A 20,055-nucleotide genomic window follows, 5' to 3' on the forward strand; every position below is an offset into this window, starting at 1 on the left:
GCCTCTTGAAGGACTTTTACTTCGATGAACAATCTTATACTTCCACATTTACATAACATTGAAAATAAAATACATTAAATACATGGGGCACTAATTTTTATTAAAGAAGCAACAAGAATCAAAATATTTCTTTAAAATGTGACCAATCTAATTTAAAATAAGATAAATGGAAATTCAATCTAGCTATGCAGTAATCAGAATAATGCCCCTTGCCTCACAGATATCCATATTCTAATCTTCAGAATCTGAATATATTGTTTCATGACAAAGGGGAATTAAGGTTGCAGATAGAATTAAGCTTACTACTCAGCTGACTTTAAGATAGGCAGATTACCCAGGATTATCCAGATGGATCAAATTTAGTTGCAAGAGTATTTAAAGGTAGAAAAGAGAGGCAGGAGAGTGAGTCAAAAGAAGATGTGAGTGTTGAAGAAAGGCACGCAGAGATATAACTGTTGTTACTCAAGATGGAGGAAGGGGACCATGCATTAAGGACTGTGGGCATCATCTCAAAGCTGGAAAGGACAAAGAAACAGATTATGCCCTAGAGACTCCAGAAGGGAATGTAACTCTTCTGACACCCTGATCTTCTTTTAGCCCAGTGAGACCCAGGCTGGACTGCTGAACTACAGAACTGTAAGTTGTTTTTCATTGTTTTTAAGCCACTCAGTTTTTGGAAATTTGTTAAAACATCAATAGAAAACTAATGCAATACATCATACTTTTTGTATCAGAGCAAAAGGGCAAAATACACACACAGCATATGGGTTTACAAGGTATGTATGTGTGTGTGTGTGTGTGTGTGTGTGTGTGTGTGTGTGTGTGTGTGTGTGAAGTTGACTTTAGTTGAGTCAATTTTACAATACTATTCCAAATTTCAAATATGCCTTTTGTCTTTATAATCCCATTTCTGGAAGCTTATTCTAAAGTTGTATTTACATGTATGGAAAATATGTGCACAAAAATGTTGATTTAAGACAATTTTTTAACTTAAAAATTTGAAATAATGAAATACAAATCAATAAATCGCTTCCTATGCCTCTGTGTTTGTGTGGGTGTTGCTTTCATAGACTGTAATAGCTATAGCTTCAAAGAAAGACATCTTGGCAGATGAAGACAACTGAGAGTTAATTACTTTCAAGAATAAATTTTTGCAAATTTGAATATTGTACCATGTGAATATGTGTACATATTAGAAATGGGTTGGTGAATTTAAAACTGAATGATATCATCTCATAAATTTCAGGGCTAATGGATGGTGATTTTTTAAAAAGGTTATAGAGGTTTGGGTGAGAGTTGGAAAATCTAGTCTTCTAATTCTGGCCCACATTTTGTTGGGGTTAAAGAGTTTTTGCTGACATCCTCACAGATTTTTCTTGAATCATGATAGATGAAATTGCAACAGTTTTCTTTGTCATAAGGTTAAGCAAAAAAACATAAAATGAGTAAACAGCATATAGAAGACTTTGTAGAACAGCAGATAACAATCTTGTTTGAAACATAAATAAGTCACTGGTACTTGAGCCCTTCAATAGGTAAGGTTTCAGGTGTATCAAGGTAAGCAATTAGACTAAAGATGCCCTTCTATAAAGGGCTTGTGCTGAGAATGAAGTGATTCTTCTCACCTGGAACTTGCAAAGGAGCTGATCATATGTGTAGCTCACTTTGAAGTGTGCTGTAGGTATGATGAGAAAAACCATCCATTTGTAATTGCTACTTTTAAAGGCAGGTGGGAGGAATGGGAACTCTCCCAAAAATCAGTTACACTTTTAAGAGAGCTGCGTTGGACTACTCCTATAGCATTTCCTCCAGTGAAGAAAGTTGTAACAAATAACCTCAGATAATTCCTAAAGTCAGCAATCCAAAGAGTGTTTATCAGGTTGAAAACTTGAGAGTTCTTTCAGTCTTGGTTCCAAATCCCCTAGGAAAAGAATATGGTGATGGCCATATGGGCCTCCTAGGAAATGTTTATCATGTGTTGCATAAGAACCCTATGGGTCATAGGTCTGCTGCTATACATACAGTGGAGAGGTACCACTGGGTCAAGACAAAATACAGTGGCTGGGCACTTGGTGGGATAGAGCTCAGACGAGCAGCTGTATTTTCTCTAAAATGAAAATGAGTCTAAGATTGAGAAGCTCAAGAAACAGAAAAAATAACCACAACATGGAGTAGGGTGCATGATGGTAAATCCTCTCATAAAGATCATAACTGTCTTAATTTTAGTTCTTACTTGATTTTATATGAATTTTTGCATAACACTAATCAATGTACCCAACAAGATAATAGAATAAAGATATTGAATTAGATGAATTATGAAAAGTAACAGTTTAAAGAAATAACTATTTTAATTTTAAATACAGTATAAAGTGCTTATATAGTATGAAGTCCTTAGAATCAGTTAGAAATGTTTGGACAATGCATAAACATCCTATATATTTCAAATTAACAACGATTGAAATTCATTAATACAAATATATCTAGTAAGTCAAAGTGCTTTTGTAGCTCTTAAAATTTTTGCCATGGTTACAAAAGATATGATTGCATATTGCTCTGAAAAATAAATAGAATAGCACAACAAACAAAATCAATGTAAAATTATATATATATATATTTATATGATCTTGTATGTAAGCTTGATTCTGGAAAAACTTTTTTCTGAAAACTAGACATTTTTTTAAAGCCATAAACTTTTCACATAAAGAGAGTTAGGAGAGCTGAACTCCTTCCTCATCTATGCAGCCTCGGTGCTTTCAAAAAAGCAATTTTATGTGTATCACAAGGTCAACTGTGGACTCTAAAGTAGTAAATCCACATATTTCCAGCATAGTTTCATGGCAGAATTACATGCTTTCATAGGAGAAAAAGCAATGAAAAGGAGAAATAGCATCTGCTCAGCTTTAGGCCTGATTAGGGAAATTAGTTCCATCAACATATGTAAATGCCTATTACTTACCTAACAGAATCTTAGAGCAGTAAGGAAGCATAAATGTTAGCTGGTACAAACTTGTCTCGGTAGTCTGGGCTTGGATACTATTCTCCTAAGTGGTTTACTCAAAATCAATGAACTACAGACAAAACTGAAACTTGAATACATGTTTTGTTATTTCTTAATGGACTAAGCATCTCTAATATTTGCCTGCTCGGTACCAACTTGTTTGAGGAACTGTCCCTATTCTACACGTGTTTCTGATTTTCTACCAATCACAGAACCTCAGATGCAAACAATGGTCTTAGGACTTAAGTTTTCACTTGGGGCATTTTTCTTTAGGGAAATTTTCTCAGTAGTGATTTATTGGGACAGTAGTCTATTTGAACTTAATCGTGTTATGCAGTGTCTTGAAGAAACTTCTCATGAGTCACAGCTATTGAAAACTGAGTCGACATCTTTGCCTTTTTTTCTTGGTTTTGGGGTGAAATCTGAGTATAATCATTAAGGTTAAAATCAGGTATAGATTTTTCATAAATGCCTTTTGTCAGGTTGAGGAAACTCTTTATTCCTGTTTTGCCTAGTGCTTTTTATCATTATTAGATGTTGACTTTTGCTAAAAACTTTCTTCTGCACATTTTGAGATAATCATATGGTTTTCAAGAATTTTTGTGTGTGTTCATGGAGGATATTTGTCTATAGTTTGTCAGGTTTTGGTATCAGGATAATTCTGATCTTACAGAAGTATTAGAAAATGTTTGCTTTATTTGATTTCCTGAAAAAGTTTGTTTGAATTTACTTCTGTAAATGTTTTGTGGAATGCATGGTGATTCTTCACTGCATGGTTCACTTTCCAATTTCTTTAAGTGTCAGCCCCCTAGCTTTTTTAATTGTCCTCAGTGGAAAAAGAAGTCTGAGTTAGCTGGTCATCTGTTACAAAAGCATAAAAGAACTTGGTAGTGGCTCTTCTTTCTTGGTTGGAGATGCTGATGAAAGAAGTCAAATTGAAATTGACTCATCTCAGTACCTATAAAGGGAAGCAGAAATACACAATATCCTCTTAGCTTTACCCCTAAAATGTGTCTAATTACCTGGATAAGTCAAGTGAAGGAGAAATATTCAAAATACTAAAGTGCTGATTAATGATTACTAAAAATGCATAATATCACAGACATTTTAATCTATCAGTCATGGTAAAGACATGTAAGACAGGCGATTATATAAATCGTGTCCTCTCTTTGCCCTTGGTTTTTCTAATGTAACCCTGAATTTATCTCATGCTTTTTTCTTCATACTTGCAACACTTCTGTTCTATATACTGTTGCTACACAACATGTTATGGTGCTGTAAAACATTTTATTATACTCATGGATTTTTTTAAGGTCATCTATTGCATATAGCACATAGGAATGTTTTCTCTTAGATATACAATGTTTGGAGTTTCAACTGGAAATAGTCAATAGGCAACTTATTTTGCTCATCTCAAGATACTGAAAACCTGCCCTTGTGGAACTTGGGCTCCAATTTGTCCCAGATCATTTGGGGAAAATATATATTGAAGAGTCATAGGCAGTTCAAGGCCATGAAGAGTCATGGCCTTTGTGATCAGGCAATGATTTTCAAAAGGCTAATCCAGTGATGCACTTAATTAAAACCTTCAGTTTAAATGGCACTTTAATTTTAGGTTTTCAAGTTTTATATCATTGATCCATTGCCTTCCCCTTTAGAGGAGAGAAGTGCATTGCCCTATAAACTCCATTACACAGTGTTGTGAACAAAGAGTGTCACTGATGGACCACTGGTTTTTGTCATCTCACCATTGCTAGGAAGGTGTTGAAACAACTATTCCAAAAGTAATCTGAATATATTTAATGTGGTCTTGAAGACTGAATGCTAAAACTCTTTAGCTAAAAGTCTTAAAGAAACTTAACTGCTTATGCAGGGAATATTTTGTGATTACAGAGCCTTTGATAATCTACCAGGAGTTTATGTTGCTTAATGCATTTCGATAAAGCATAACTTTATTAAGGTTTGTTAGTGTGATTTTCTTTTTAGTAAGTATATGTCTTAGTCAATCCAAAATTTTCTCCAAGCAAATACCATTATAGTCATATTCAGTGACAAATATCCATGTTTGTCTTTTCTGCATTTTGAAACAGAATAATTTTATGATAAATATCTTCAGTTAATGGATACTTCATTACTTCTACACATTGTAAATGCAAGTCTTGATAGGTTTCTATACTTTGACAGGTAAATTTCATTCCTTAGCATAGCTCAAGTTACTATTAAAATATAAATCTATAATATATATCTAGATACTTTTCAGAGAATATAACTTCAAATTTTCTATGTTATGCTTCTCAAAATGTCAAGATACAGAAGTCTACATAACCCTTCCTTAGAGATGTTGAAGAAACCATATAATTTCCATTTGGAGATGATTCACACTGCAGCTACTGAGAAAAGTCATATCCTTTATTGACTCTTTTGACTATGACTAATAGAGTAAGAAGAAATTTGATGAAAGGGACCTATAAATTTGATTACCTAAAATAGAAGAGTATTTCAGTTTGCATCTTTAAACATTTGTAGGAGTTGTTCAAAATTTCAGTCATTTTTCAGTTTTTTGCATTATATTTATCTTATAAGCCCCTCTATATTAGAAAATTTAATTGGCTATAATTTGAAAGACAGTAAAATAGAGTTAAATCCTTTAAGTTAATACATTAAAAGTCATACCTTGACACATAGTATATGCTTCGAGAAGCAATACTTGGACTACCCAAGCCTTTGCTCAAGATTTCCAAAATTATAGTAACAAGTACTTAAAAAGTAGTATTTGGACATGCCTTCCCTATTATGCAATTAATCTCCTCTTTGACAAGAGACCTCTCAGGGATCATTCATAGATTTAACCATTGAGTCCAAAGAGGCCTACTGAGGACCATCACTTTTTAGTTGGTCATCCTGCTTCGTAACAACAGCTCTGTCATGTGGCCAGAATGAAATATGATTTTAGGTATGGGTTAGATAGGAGGGAGAAAGGAGTATGAATGTCTTGCAATGAAGTTTAGCCTAATGAACTTTAGTAAAAATGGGGGCTTTACATATGTTTCCTTGCTCAGTGGAGATGTCAGCTTTTGGCTGTGAGCTCACAACATATTTCCAAAATTATTATTGTGATGTTGTTATTCTTTGTGAATATTGATAGTCCTGAAGTTCCTAGAGTCAGGGAGTAGGGGATATGAATAAAGGCAAGACTCAGGTATTCATGGCTCCCTAAAAATATTAATTATGTAAAACTTTTTAATATTTTATTTTTAGATTATTTATATTTTTATATGAGTATCTAGATTAGTGTCTTTTTTTCCACTTCGTAAAAGGTGTAGTGAAGTGAAAACTGAATAGATTCTCTCAACTTCTAATTTTTCAGGCCAGATGAACTAGAGTTTATATCTAACTAGTACTATTATCCAGGAGAAAAAAAGTATCCAGAAACATAAAGTATGAAAGGAGAGGTAAAAGATGTGGAGTTATACATCCCCCAAATCCAAAATTCCCTAACATGTTGAATAGAAAAGCTTATGAAGAATATACCCAAGCTGTTGCCAGTTGTTACCTCTTATGAGGAAACTTAAATTAAGGGTTGGTGATTAAGGGTTTATGGCAGTGTTTGGTTTTGTTTTTCATCTTTTGCTGTTAGAATACCTTTACAGTGAAGATATATGTATTCCTCCTGAGTTTAAAAAATGTAAAATATGAAATATAAATGTCTAGGAAAATAACAGCAATCATAACTATGAAAAGGATAGTGATCAGAACATTTTACATTCTTTAATTTTATACCCTTTTGTGTTTAATTTCTTTTTACAGCTAGAATGTGTTCATGCATGTTTGCAGCACTTAATTTTTAATTCTTTTCCACTTGACATTGACAACTCAAGTTTCTTTCCTTCCATCTCTTCCTGTTTTTTTCTGTTTCCTTTCTGTTCACCTGTTTGTTAGCCTAGTCCTCCACTGTTACCCATCTCATGGATTAATAATGCCAGTTGATGCTTAGATGTGAGTTATATCTTAAGAGTATGGTAGAAAACAGTGAAGTAAGCTATTAACCCGTAAAATTGTGTTCGACATATCAGCCTTATGGAAGGTATCCATGTCATTCCTGAATTGGCTTATATTCTTGTTCCCAGAAAATTGCCTGTGAAAGATTTATATTCATCAGACCGCCTTATATCTTAATGAGGAAATGTTGGCAGGTGTTAACATAGTTTAAAATACACAATATAAAAAGTTTGCTTATAGATATTACATAGGCCTCAAATTTTCCACATTTTTTGCTAAGATGTTTCTAGCATTTAGGACATTAGTTTAGCAGAAATAAACATAGCAGCTTAATGTGTATTTATACATTGGGAGATGACAAGTCAGCAGTGCAACTTTCCACTTTTCTCAGGCACAATTAGGAATTCTCACATCTAAAAACATATCTGAGGAACTATTATAAATGGAAGAAAAGTCCATCTTTCTTAATAATTAACAATTTAACAAGAATGGTTTTTTTGTATTTACCCTGTGAAAATACATTCTGAATGCAAATAGAATTGTAGATTTTGTTAGACATTTTACTTGCTGCTTCTGTTTGAAAATAACTCTGCACAAATGAGCTCATCAAGAGACCACTCTTCTTATTCAGATTTCAGCTAAACTGTCAACGCTTTAGAGAATTCTTCAAGAAACTAGGTAAAACATCTCTCTCTTCTCCCTCCCCAACCAAGATACTATTTATCACATTATCCCCTAAATCCTTAAAAACTCTAACCACTATTCCATTATCTCCTTAAAATAATACTTAAGCACCATAATAGTAAACAAAAATAAACAACCTCTTTGTTTATTCCTGCATCTCCATTATCTATAATGATATCTAATATCAAGTAGCTACCCTATAAATATTTTTGAATGAATACATTTTAATTATTGAAGAAATACCAGCAAATGAGTAACAAATCTAATATTATTCTACTGGTGTACCATGCCTTCACCTTGTCTAGATTATATTTGATCAGAAAGAGAAGGGTAGGATTTCTTCCAATGCCAATGGAGATGATCCATGTTACGACTATTGCTGCGAATTTTCTCAGCCATATGGTTGGCAAATTCTGTTTCCATAATCTTGCAAGTGCTGCTGGTCTATGTCTTTCTAAAATTATACTCATCCGGCTCCCTGCCTGGTCTATAGCAGTTGTTCAGGAAGGAAATTTCTGCATCCAGTTAACCCACACTGATAAAACATAGAAAACAGGTAAAAAATTTTCAGTATCTCAAGTAGCCACTGTTTATTTCAAGCAACTAACTTTTAAACTTCTAAACTCTCTATTACAAACTCATTTTCTATTCTGATAATTATTAGCCACAACATACATTTCTTTATATGCCACACTGAGCAAGAATGTTGGGCCAAGAAATTTTCTAAATATTTTCTTACTGAGATACTTCTCATGAACATCACATAGTAAATAAATAGTATGATAAATAGACATAGGTATGCATGAAAATATAGAAACAGAGGTAGACAGCATACTAATTTTTAAGAAGCATAAACTAAAAGAGTAGGGCTCAAAAACAGTATTCATACAAAAAGGAACAGAAATTGAAACATAACAGTGGATAACACATGGGCTTGCTCTGCCGTAGATGTGAAATAGGCAGTGGCAGCTGAAAGTTCTGTTCCTGATAAATGGAACTAGAAATGCTGCACATGATATGGGAAACTAACTCTAATCTTACTGCTTGAACCCTATGTCCAATCAAGGTGTATATCAATGAGTGAAAAACTACAGTTGATTTGACTTCAATTAAATTCTTAAAATTTTAAGATAATTATAGATTCAGCTACAGTTCTAAGAAATAATAGAGAACACATATTCTTTCCCCCAATGAGAATATCTTGCAAAATTGTAGTGTAATATTACAACCAGCATATTGGCATTAACATAATTAGAATACAAAATATATCTATGACTCCAAGGATCCCTTATGTTGTTCTTTTACAGCCACATCAGGCAAGCTCTAAGCTGTTCTCTATCTGTACAATTTTGTCAGTTCAACAGATTAAAAAAAAATAATATGCTATCTAATATTTTAGGATTTACTTTTTCACACAGTATAATTCTCTGGAGAATCATCTTATTTTTTGTGCATATCAATAATCTATTCCTTTTTATTGCTGAAAAGTATGTAAGGGATGGATGTACCAGTTTGGTTAACCATTCATTCATTCATTGGAAGGCATCTGTGTGGTTTGCAGTTTGGGGACATAAATAAAGCTGCAAAAAAAAAAAAAACTTGGGTACAGGTTTAATTACTAAAGTAATTCTTCATTTCTTGGGGATAAGTGCCAAGGAGTGCATTGATTGTTTCTGGAATCTAGACACTAAATGACCCTAAAACTCAGTCAAAATCTTTTCCAGAGAGGATCTACCATTTTACCTTCCCACCAGCAGTATAGAATGATCTGTTTTTTCCACACCCTTGGTAGCACTTGGTGTTTACACTTTTTAAATTTTTTAAAAAATTTTAGCCATTCAGTTAGATATATACTGCTATCTTATTGTGGTATTTTAAATTGCATTTCCCTAATGATTATGATGTTGAAGATCTTTTCATGTGCTTATTTGTCATCTATATATCCTCTTCAGTCAAAAGTCTCTTCATATATTTTGCCCATTTTTAATTGGAGTTCTTGTTCTTTTATTAAGTTTTATTGATACATTATTCACATAGTCTAGATACTAGTCTTTGTCAAATACATAGTTTGAAATGTCTTCTCCCATTTTGTATCTTTTTTTTCAATTCATCAGTTTTTCCTTTTATATCTTGCACTTTGGTGCCAAATCTAAGACCTTTTTGCCTAGCCCTAGATCTCAAATATTTCCCATTTTTGCATGAAAATGAAGTAGTCTTATGTTTTACATCTTGGTCTATGAACAATTTTGTGTAACTTTTGTAAGGTGAGACTTAGGTTATGGTTCATTTTTTTTTTTAACCTGTGGAGGTACAATTCCTCCAGCACCTTTTATTTTTGAGACTATCTTTCGTCTGTTGAATTGCTTTTATGTAGTTGGGCATATTTGTTTCAGTCTCTCTCTAGGCTTTTTATTTGATTGCATTGGTCTACATCTACCTCTCCATCAATTTCACACAATCTTGATTATTATGAACATATGTCTTCAATTTGCATAGATTTGTATGAGCTATTCTAGTGCTGTTTGCTATTCCATATAATTTTGGAATAATCTTGTCTATGTCTGTAAAAATAAAATTGTGATTTTGAGAGCAGTTACTCTAAAACGTTATTACATTGGAGAAAATTGACAATTTTAAAATTAAGTTTTCCCATCCATGAAAATAGTGTGCCTTTTAATTTAGATCTTTGGACTTACTCATCAGTGTCATGATTTTTCAGCATACAATTCCTGTACATGTTTTTATATTCACACCAAAGTATTTCATAGGCATATGCAATAATAATGTATTTAATTTTGGTGTACTTGTGGTTATTGCTAGTGTTTCAAAATAATTTTTTTGTATATCATGTATTCTGTGATCTGAATGGAATTGCTAATTAGTTACGAATGTATATTCCTTGATTTTCTATGTAGACAATCATGTCATCTGAAAATAGGGCCAGGTTAATTTTTTCTTTTCTAATCTATGTGCCTTTTATCTCCCCTATTATGCTTCATTATACTCTCTAGAACTTCCAGCAGTATGTTGAATAAGAGGGCTGAGAGTGGACATCTTTGTTAATATGTTGGGTTATACTGATTTTCAAATATTGTACCAGTCTTGCATTTCTAGTATAAACCCCACTTGATCATGGTGTAGAATCCTTTTTATATATTGCTGAATTTTACTTGATAATATCTTGCTAAGGACTTTTGTGCCTATTTGATTGTGGATATAAGTCTGCATTGTTCCTTTTTGTTCTGTCTTTGATTTGGAATCGAGAAAATAGGGTCCAAAAGTAAATTGGAAGTGTTTTCTCCTTCTATTTTCTACAAGGTAATATAGAGAATTGATGCTAATTCACTGAACATTTGGTAGAATTCTTCAGTGAAATTATGTGGGTTTGGGAATTTATTTGTGGGAGCTTTTAAATTATGAATTCAAATTCTTTAGTTAAAGGCTAATCACATTATCTGATTTTTATCAGATAATGTATTAAATATGTCCTGGTAATATGTTCTGTATTAAATATGTTCTGTATTAAATATGTTCTGTATTAAATATGTTCTGTATTAAATATGTTCTGGTAATTTTATATTTTTCCAGGAAGTGTTTCATTGCATTTAAGTTATCAGATTTAGGTGTGTAAAATTGTTGATAATATTCCCTATTATACTTTTGCTGTTTATATTTCAGACCTGATATTGGTAATTTGTGTCTTTGTCAGTCTTGGTAGCAGTTTATCAATTTCATTGTTATTTCTGAGGACCAATTTTTTGCTTTGTTGAGTTTTCTAAATCTGTGTTCTCTTTTAAATTCCATTTATTTCTGCTACTTTATTTTCTTCCTTTTATGTTCTATATTTATTTTGGTCTTTTTAATCTAGATTGTTGATGTGGAACTTCAGAATAATATTGTAAGACCTTTCTCCTAGTCTAATATATCCTTTTACATATGACCAATTGCAAAAGATGCAATAAAATAGCAGAAAAAACACAAAATTCATGTGAGAAATCATATTATGGTAGATATAACAATCCCTTATAGAAATTTAAGTGAACAAAATACGTGTAAATGAATAAGATTATCTTAAAAGATTTTTAAAATATGCTGTTTACAAAAAACATACCTTTAAATATAAGAATGTAGAACATTGAAAATAAAATATAGAAAACATGTATCATGTAAAATTAATCAAGATAAAATTGATTAAAAAATATATAGACATTGTCCTTGATATGATGTGATTATAGTGATACTTTACCTCAATGGTTTACCTACCAAAAAAAGATAAATAACTTCATTCTAATCATGAGGAAAACATCATACATATTCAAATGGAGGAAACCTACAAAATCATTACACAGTACACCCCAAAATTGTCAAGGTCATCAAAAACAATGAAAGCCTGAGAAACTATCAGTCAAGAGGGAACTAAGGAGATAAAATGGCTAAATGTAATTTAATTCCTGGATGGGATCATGAAATAAAAAGGATACTAGGTAAAACTAAGGAAACCTAAATAAAATATGAAAATTACTTAATAATAGGTCAGTATTTGTTCATAAGTTATAATAAAACTACCATACTAATTAGTGTAAGATGCTAATAATAGGGGGAGCTTAGTGTAGAATTTATGGGCACTCTAAAGATGTATACAACATGGTTAACAGGTATATCCTTATTAACAATGATAAAACATGATTGTAACGTTGAAAAACTACTTTTTAAAAAAGTGTACAGGAGACATATCATTATAGTGTGTCTTAACAGACTCCCCCCAAAATAATTATGAATATAGTTTGAGATCACAGTGGAATATAACTAGAAATGTTCAAATTCCTAAAAATTTGGAAAGTGAATATTGTACAAAAAGATATCCTTTATATGAAAGAAATTACAATGTAAATTAGAAAATATTTTAACTGAAGGTATATTAATATGCCATAAAACTTTGTAGAATTCAACTTAAGATATGCTTATAGTGCAATTTACAGCCTCAAATGTGTATATTTGAAAGGAAAAAGGCTGATTATCAATGATCTAATTCAAGAAAAATATAGAGGAAATAATGAAAATAAGAATGATAAGAAATTAGTGAAATAGAAAACAAATGAACAATAAGGAAATTAGCAAGGCAAAAGTTGATTTTTGGAAATATGTTGAATGATGGAGGGATAGAAAACAGATTACCAATATCAGTGATTTATAACAATGTAGCTTATTTGGTGTCAATTTAGCTTTTCAATTTTAGCTTTTAGGAATAATTCTGTTCCTACACACCTCTGCCCACTCATTTATGCTGGTGTTGTCATAAATTACATCTTTAATTTTAATGAATGTTTCTTTTAAATCATGTAGGAAATACAAAGTAGAGTTACAAACCAAAAATGCAATAATACTTGGTTTTATCTTTGCCTATGTATTTACCTTTACCAGTACATTTATTTCTTTATGCAGCTTTGAGTTTTTGTCTAGTGTCTCTTCATTTTAACCCCAAAAACGCCCTTTAATATTTATAGTAGGGAAAGTCCAATGTTAACAAACAAAAGCAAAGGGAGTTTATCTGGGAATGTCTTATTTTATCCCTCATTTTGAAGGATCTGCCACAAATAGAAATCTTCACTGGCAATTTTTTTCATTCTTAGTACTTTCAAGATGCTCTTTGTCTTTGACCTTTAGCAATTTGCTGATATCATTCTTTGGTGTGGATCTTTGTGTGTTTTCATCCTACATGGAGTTTTTTGAATAGCTGATTTGTGTCGATTCATGCCTGCCATCAAACTTTGGACTCTTGGGCCATTTCTACAAATACTCTCTCAGTTTCTTTCTCTCAGTCTTATCCTTCTGGGACTCTCATCATGTATGTTGGTCCTCTTGGTCATTTTCCAAGGATCCCTTAGGCTCTGTTCTCTGTTCACTTTTCTTTTCCTTTTTTTTTCTTTCTGTTCTACAGACTAGATAATCTCAATTGTCCTATATTCAAGTTTACTGATTCTTTCTCATGCCTATTTAAATCTACAGTTGAACTCTTTAGTGAAATTTTCATTTCAATTATTGTACTTTTTAACTGCAGAATTTCCATATGGTTCCTTTTCATAATTTTTATCTCTTGATATTCTCATTTTGTACAAAAATTATTTTCCTGGTTTCCTTTAGTTAGTTCTCAATGGTTTCCTTTAGCTCTTGAGAATATTTAAAATAGTTGATGTAAAGTTTTTGCCTGGTAAGTTCAATGTCTAAACTAACCTCTGGGATAGTTTTTGTAAAACTTGTTCCCTCTTTTTTAAAGGGGGGTGTACTGCTATGATTCTTTGAATTTGTTTTTTGTTGTTGAAAAATTGACATTTTCATACTACATAACTAAATCAGATTTTTGCCATTCTAACTAATAAGTTAACAAGATCTATAGAGACTACAGTTGAAGTCATTTAACTAGAAATATGCAACTAAAGAATCACATTTAACAAATGGTGCAATTTATAATAACATCAATACATTTAAATGTCTAGGAATAAAACTAACAAATGATATGCATGCTCTCTGTCCCAAACTATAAAACAGTATCATAACTCTCAACACTGAAATTCAACGTTGTTTTGGAAGTTTTAGCCACAGAAATCAGAGAAGAAAAAGAAATAAAAGAAATCCAAATTGGAAAAGAAGAAGGAAAGCTGTCACTGTTTGCAGATGACATGATATGAGACATAGAGAATCCTACAGATGCTACCAGAAAACTTCTAGAGCTAATCAATGAATTTGGTAAAGTAGCAGGATACAAAATGCACAGAAATCTCTTGCATTCCTATACACTAATGGTGAAAAATCTGAAAGAGAAATTAAGGAAACACTCCCATTTACCACTGAAACAGAAAGAATAAAATATCTAGGAAAAAACCTACCTAAGGAGACAAAAGACCTGTATGTAGAAAATTATAAGACACTGATGAAAGAAATTAAAGATGATACCAACAGATGGAGAGATATTCCATGTTCTTAGATTGGAAGAATCAACATTGTGAAAATGACTATACTACCCAAAGCAATCTACCAATTCAGTGCAATCCCTATCAAACTACCAAAGGTATTTTTCACAGAACTAGAACAAAAAATTTCCCAATTTGTATGGAAACACAAAAGAGCCCAAATAGCCAAAGCAATCTTGAGAAAGAAAACCAGAGCTGGAGGAATCAGGCTCCCAGACTTCAGATTATACTACAAAGCTACAGTAATCAAGACAGTATGGTACTGGCACAAAAACAGATATTATAGACCAATGGAACAGGATAGAAAACCCAGAGATAAACCCACACACATATGGTCACCTCATTTTTGATAAAGGAAGCAAGAATATACAATGGAGAAAAGACAGCCTCTTCAATAAGTGGTGCTGGGAAAACTGGACAGCTACACGTAAAAGAATGAAATTAGAACACTCCCTAACACCATACACAAAAATAAACTCAAAATGGATTAAAGACCTAAATATAAGGCCAGACACTATCAAATTCTTAGAGGAAAACATAAGCAGAACACTCTATGACATAAATCACAGCAAGATCCTTTTTGACCCACCTCCTAGAGAAATCGAAATAAAAACAAAAATAAACAAATGGGACCTAATGAAACTTCAAAGCTTTTGCACAGCAAAGGAAACTATAAACAAGACCAAAAGACAACCCTCAGAATGGGAGAAAATATTTTCAAAGAAGCAACTGACAAAGGATTAATCTCCATAACATATAAGCAGCCCATGCAGCTCAATAACAAAAAAACAAACAACCCAATCAAAAAATGGCCAGAAGACTTAAATAGACATTTCTCCAAAGAAGATATACAGATTGTCAACAAACACATGAAAGGATGCTCAACATCACTAATCATTAGAGAAACAGAAATCAAAAGTACAATGAGGTATCACCTCACACCGGTCAGAATGACCATGATCAAAAAATCTAGAAACAATAAATGCTGGAGAGGGTGTGGGGAAAAGGGAACACTCTTGCACTTTTGGTGGGAATGTAAGTTGATACAGACACTATGGAGAACAGTATGGAGTTTCCTTACAAAACTAAAAATAGAACTACCATATGACCCAGCAATCCCACTACTGGGCATATACCCTGAGAATACCATAATTCAAAAAGTCATGTACCACAATGTTCATTGCAGCTCTATTTACAATAGACAGGATATGGAAGCAACCTAAGTGTCCATCAACAGATTAATGGATAAAGAAGATGTGGCACATACATACAGTGGAATATTACTCAGCCATTAAAAGAAATGAAATTGAGTTATTTGTAGTGAGGTGGATAGACCTAGAGCCTGTCATATAGAGTAAAGTAAGTCAGAAAGAGAAAAACAAATACTGTATGCTAACACATATATATGGAATCTAAAAAAAGGAAAAAAATGGTTCTGAAGAACGTAGGGGCAGGACAGGAATAAAGATGAAGACATAGATAATGGACTTGAGGACACGGGGAGGGGGAAGGGTAAGCTGGGACAGAGAGGGAGTGTGACATGGACATACATACACTACCAAATGTAAAATAGATAGCTAATGGGAAACAGCCACTTAGCACAGGGAGATCAGCTGGGTGCTCTGTGACCACCTAGAGGGGTGGGATAGGGAGGGTGGGAGGGAGATACAAGAGGGAGGAGATATGGGGATATATGTATATGTATATCTTATTCACTTTGTTATAAAGCCAAAACTAACACACCATTGTAAAGCAATTATACTCCAATAAAGATGTTAAAGAAATGAATAAATCAGTATCATAGAATTTTTTTAAATAAATGAGTAGACGACTACACCATTTTCTTACATTCAAATTAATCCCAATCACAACCAAGTATTTTGTTTGTTTGTTTAAAAGAAACAAAATAACACCACTTCAAATTTGACAAAAAAGGATCTGAATAGTCATATATCTTCTATATGATAAAACTGATTAATTCTCAAAGTCTCCACAAAGAAATCTAGGAGTAAAGTTTCCTGGGTTTGACCATTTGGTTTTATCCTTATCAATCCTCATGAAAGGAATGTTAACTATAAAAATTATAAAATAATTAAAACTTAATTATAAAATAAGACTGTGATATTAACACAATAGAAAATCAGTGAAAACAGAACAGTGTCCAATAACAAACCCATACATGCATACAAACTCACAAATTATAACCAAGGTGACATTGCAGTACTGTAGCAACAGGATGGTTTTTCAAAAAATGGTGTTTAGTGGATTATATATCCAGATGAGAAAATGTAACCCTTGAGCTCTACATTTTTCATACTGTTTTCTGAAAAGAGAAAGTTTTTATATTTATGATATTAAAGTGTCAGTGTTAAAGTTTGCTTGTCTGAGTAGCTGAAAAAGAAAGGGAAAACTTTTATGCTTTATCTTAGTGTTTTTCTGTACTTATTATCCAATTGGGACTAAAGAACAATCATAGGAGGAATAAATACAGTAAGACCCCTACATACAAACGAGTTCCATTCTGAGAGTGATTTCATAAATCCAACAAAGTTAGCCTAGGTACCCAACTAACACAATCGGCTATATAGTACTGTACTGTATTAAGTTTGTAATTCTCTTCACACAAATAATACATAAAAAACAAGCAAACACAAAAAAAGAAAACATTTTAATTTTACAGTACAGTACCTTGAAAAGTACAGTAGTACAGTACAACAGCTGGCACACAGGGGCTGGCATCAAGTGAACAGGCAAGAAGAGTTACTGACTGGAGGAGGGAGAGGAGGTGGGAGATGGTAGAGCTGAAGGATCGTCAGCAGTAGGAGACAGAGGGCAATCTGCAATTTCACTCACCCCTAACGCTGATGGCACAGGTTCTGATTCCTTGCTAGATTCAATTCTGTCTACCCTCTTAAAAAAAATGATCCAGTGATGTCTGGGTACCAGCTACATCACCGCTGCTTTTATGCTTGCTTCCGGACATCCTGGGCTTGAAATAAAGATACGGCACTACTGTGCTCTATACAGTACTGAACGGTAAAGTACACAAAAGTACAGCCACTTATAGAGGACGCACACACGTTACGATGTACACCAGGCACGTGAACTAATGTGATTGGACATGCGAATTCACGTTTGCATCTTTGAAAGTTGCAACTTGAAGGTTCGTATGTAGGGGACTTACTGTAGATGACTAAATGGGTCAATAGTCAAAACTGTAGCATTAAGTTAATGTTGTCTTTACAAAATGAGCTTCATGCACTGAGTTCCAAAAGAATGCATGTAGAAATATATTCGCACTCTGGTGGCATCTTATATATGAATCAGATTTAACAACTTATTTAACTTTCAAAACTGTTAAGATGAACTTTGTAATAGTACTTTCAACATAGCTGTAAAAACAAAGAACTTCAAAAAGTACCAGTCATTCTCTGCCCAATATACCATTTAATTTTAGCTGTGCATATTCAGAATTAAACAATGAATACTAAAAGAAGGGGTCATCTTGATTCCTGTGCTTTTCATAGTTCACTCTTTCCTCTAGGTTCCCTTTGTGGTACATTCCACTGTCTTCCTAATGTGGTTCAAAATGATATAAAAAAGAAGCTACTGCTTCAGGAAGAATCTAGAGGAGGAATAGTCCATGTCACCTTATTGCGTTATTTGGTGTGGACTTACTTGTCCATAGGCTTTTCGTTTAAGTTGGTTTTGAAATGTGTGAAAAAATATTGAAGATGAAAATCTCTTTCTCATGACCTAACTTGATTTCCAACTATCACTTCTTCAAAATAGAGCATATAAAAAGATTCTACTAATATCTCTTCTATTTAATTATGGTAAATTTTCTTAAGGAACAGAATGTATGATTTAGTCCTCTCCGTTTTAATGAAAATATATCAAATGTCTAATTGATCTAGCAGAAATATGTTGGTGCTTTTTAGGTATTGATAACACTCTCTCTTGGCTCAATGCTGAAGCACACTTTAAAATGTTTCTGCTGTTTAGTCGTCGACAGGGGGATTATTTTGGGAGGGAAGAAGGAGGAGAATAAACTCTATAAATCTGTACTCACTTGGATGAATAGTAACAATAATAATGAAACAGGCAATATATTTTAGTGTAGTTATTTAACCTTAGGTTGTAATATTTACTGTTTTTCTTTTAACAATGCCACATATGTGCATGCAACATATTTGCCAACAAATTTGCGAAAATTAATTTCTTACAAATAAACGCTTTAAAGTTTTGATGGACAAAATATTTAAATTTGCAGATAAGTTTTGCGTTTGTATCATCAATATGATAATTTTATACTTTATTGTCAGAGAAATTTGGAAATTTTATCCTTGCCCATTTCAGTCACAGAAAATCATGTTCTAATTTTAAAATTTACTAAAATAATTTTCAATTTTAATTTAGTCATGTTATTCAGTGAAAAAGAATATCACTTAATTTAGGCCTATAGAGTTAATAACTTTCCTGAGTCATTTATATTTTATGAAGCAGTCCAAGGCTATGCATGGCAATCTGTGGAAACAGAGTTAGCATATCATCTGGATTTAATGTTGAAGGGACTTTATTTCCTTTCTTTTGAAATACCTGCTGTTTGACAAGCTTTGAGGAATGTAATCATTATACACATTATGTAGCTATCTATTTCCATTGCCATAGGTGTGATGTGAAAATTTAAATAACTGAATAAAACTTTCAAGGCCGCACTAAACGTTAATATATTGCTAGTAGAGGAGGAGGAGGGGTACTTGAGCTTAGATCAGAGTGATACATTATCTACCAGTAAGTGTGAGTTTCCCCAAACACTATTTTTTATGAATAAAAATATGTATAAACTAATACTTAGAAAAGGTGAGTAAACGAACATCCAGTCAGAGGGTAATGATCACCCTGATCCTGGATAGGTAACTTAAACTGTGGTCCAAATAAAGTTCAAGCAAAGCTTCGAGGAACGTTTCCTTTAATTTACCCAGGAAAAATCTGCTTGTCAAGCATTAATTATCCTTTTATTTTTTAATGTTTTTAAATATAAATAAAGGATAATATGTCTTTTAATCCTTGCTTTGATGGCAAAAAATATGTGTACACATTTCATCTTTCCAGAATTAAGGCAATGTTGAGGTTAGCTACTCATGTTTTTCTTTATTACACTCCTTTATGAGTAGCAGCCTGCATTATTGCTTATGGAGCTAATGATCTCAAAGTCATTTGGAGGAATTTTAAAACACAGAATGAAGCCCATTAGAGCTCAGTAGCTGTTCATTTTACACAACAATATAAGTACTGATGTTCCTACTAAGTGCGTAGACTATCTATATAGCATAACATAGAAGACATCAAACTAGAGGCACAAATGTATAATTATACTACCTAATTATATTTTTCTCTCTTCCT

The 20,055-nt window shown here is 32.7% G+C and overlaps 1 pseudogene across 1 annotated transcript; it reads left to right on the forward strand.

Moving 5' to 3' along the window:
* Positions 1-1,383: 1,383 nt before the first annotated feature.
* LOC309959912 (protein BTG4-like) lies at positions 1,384-2,116 on the forward strand (annotated as a pseudogene). The gene has a single exon. The product of its transcript is annotated as a protein BTG4-like (transcript).
* The last annotated feature ends 17,939 nt before the right edge of the window (positions 2,117-20,055 follow it).

The sequence above is a fragment of the Leucopleurus acutus genome (genome assembly GCF_964270905.1).
Source record: "Leucopleurus acutus genome assembly, chromosome: 3".
In the NCBI taxonomy this organism is placed as follows: Eukaryota; Metazoa; Chordata; class Mammalia; order Artiodactyla; family Delphinidae; genus Leucopleurus; species Leucopleurus acutus.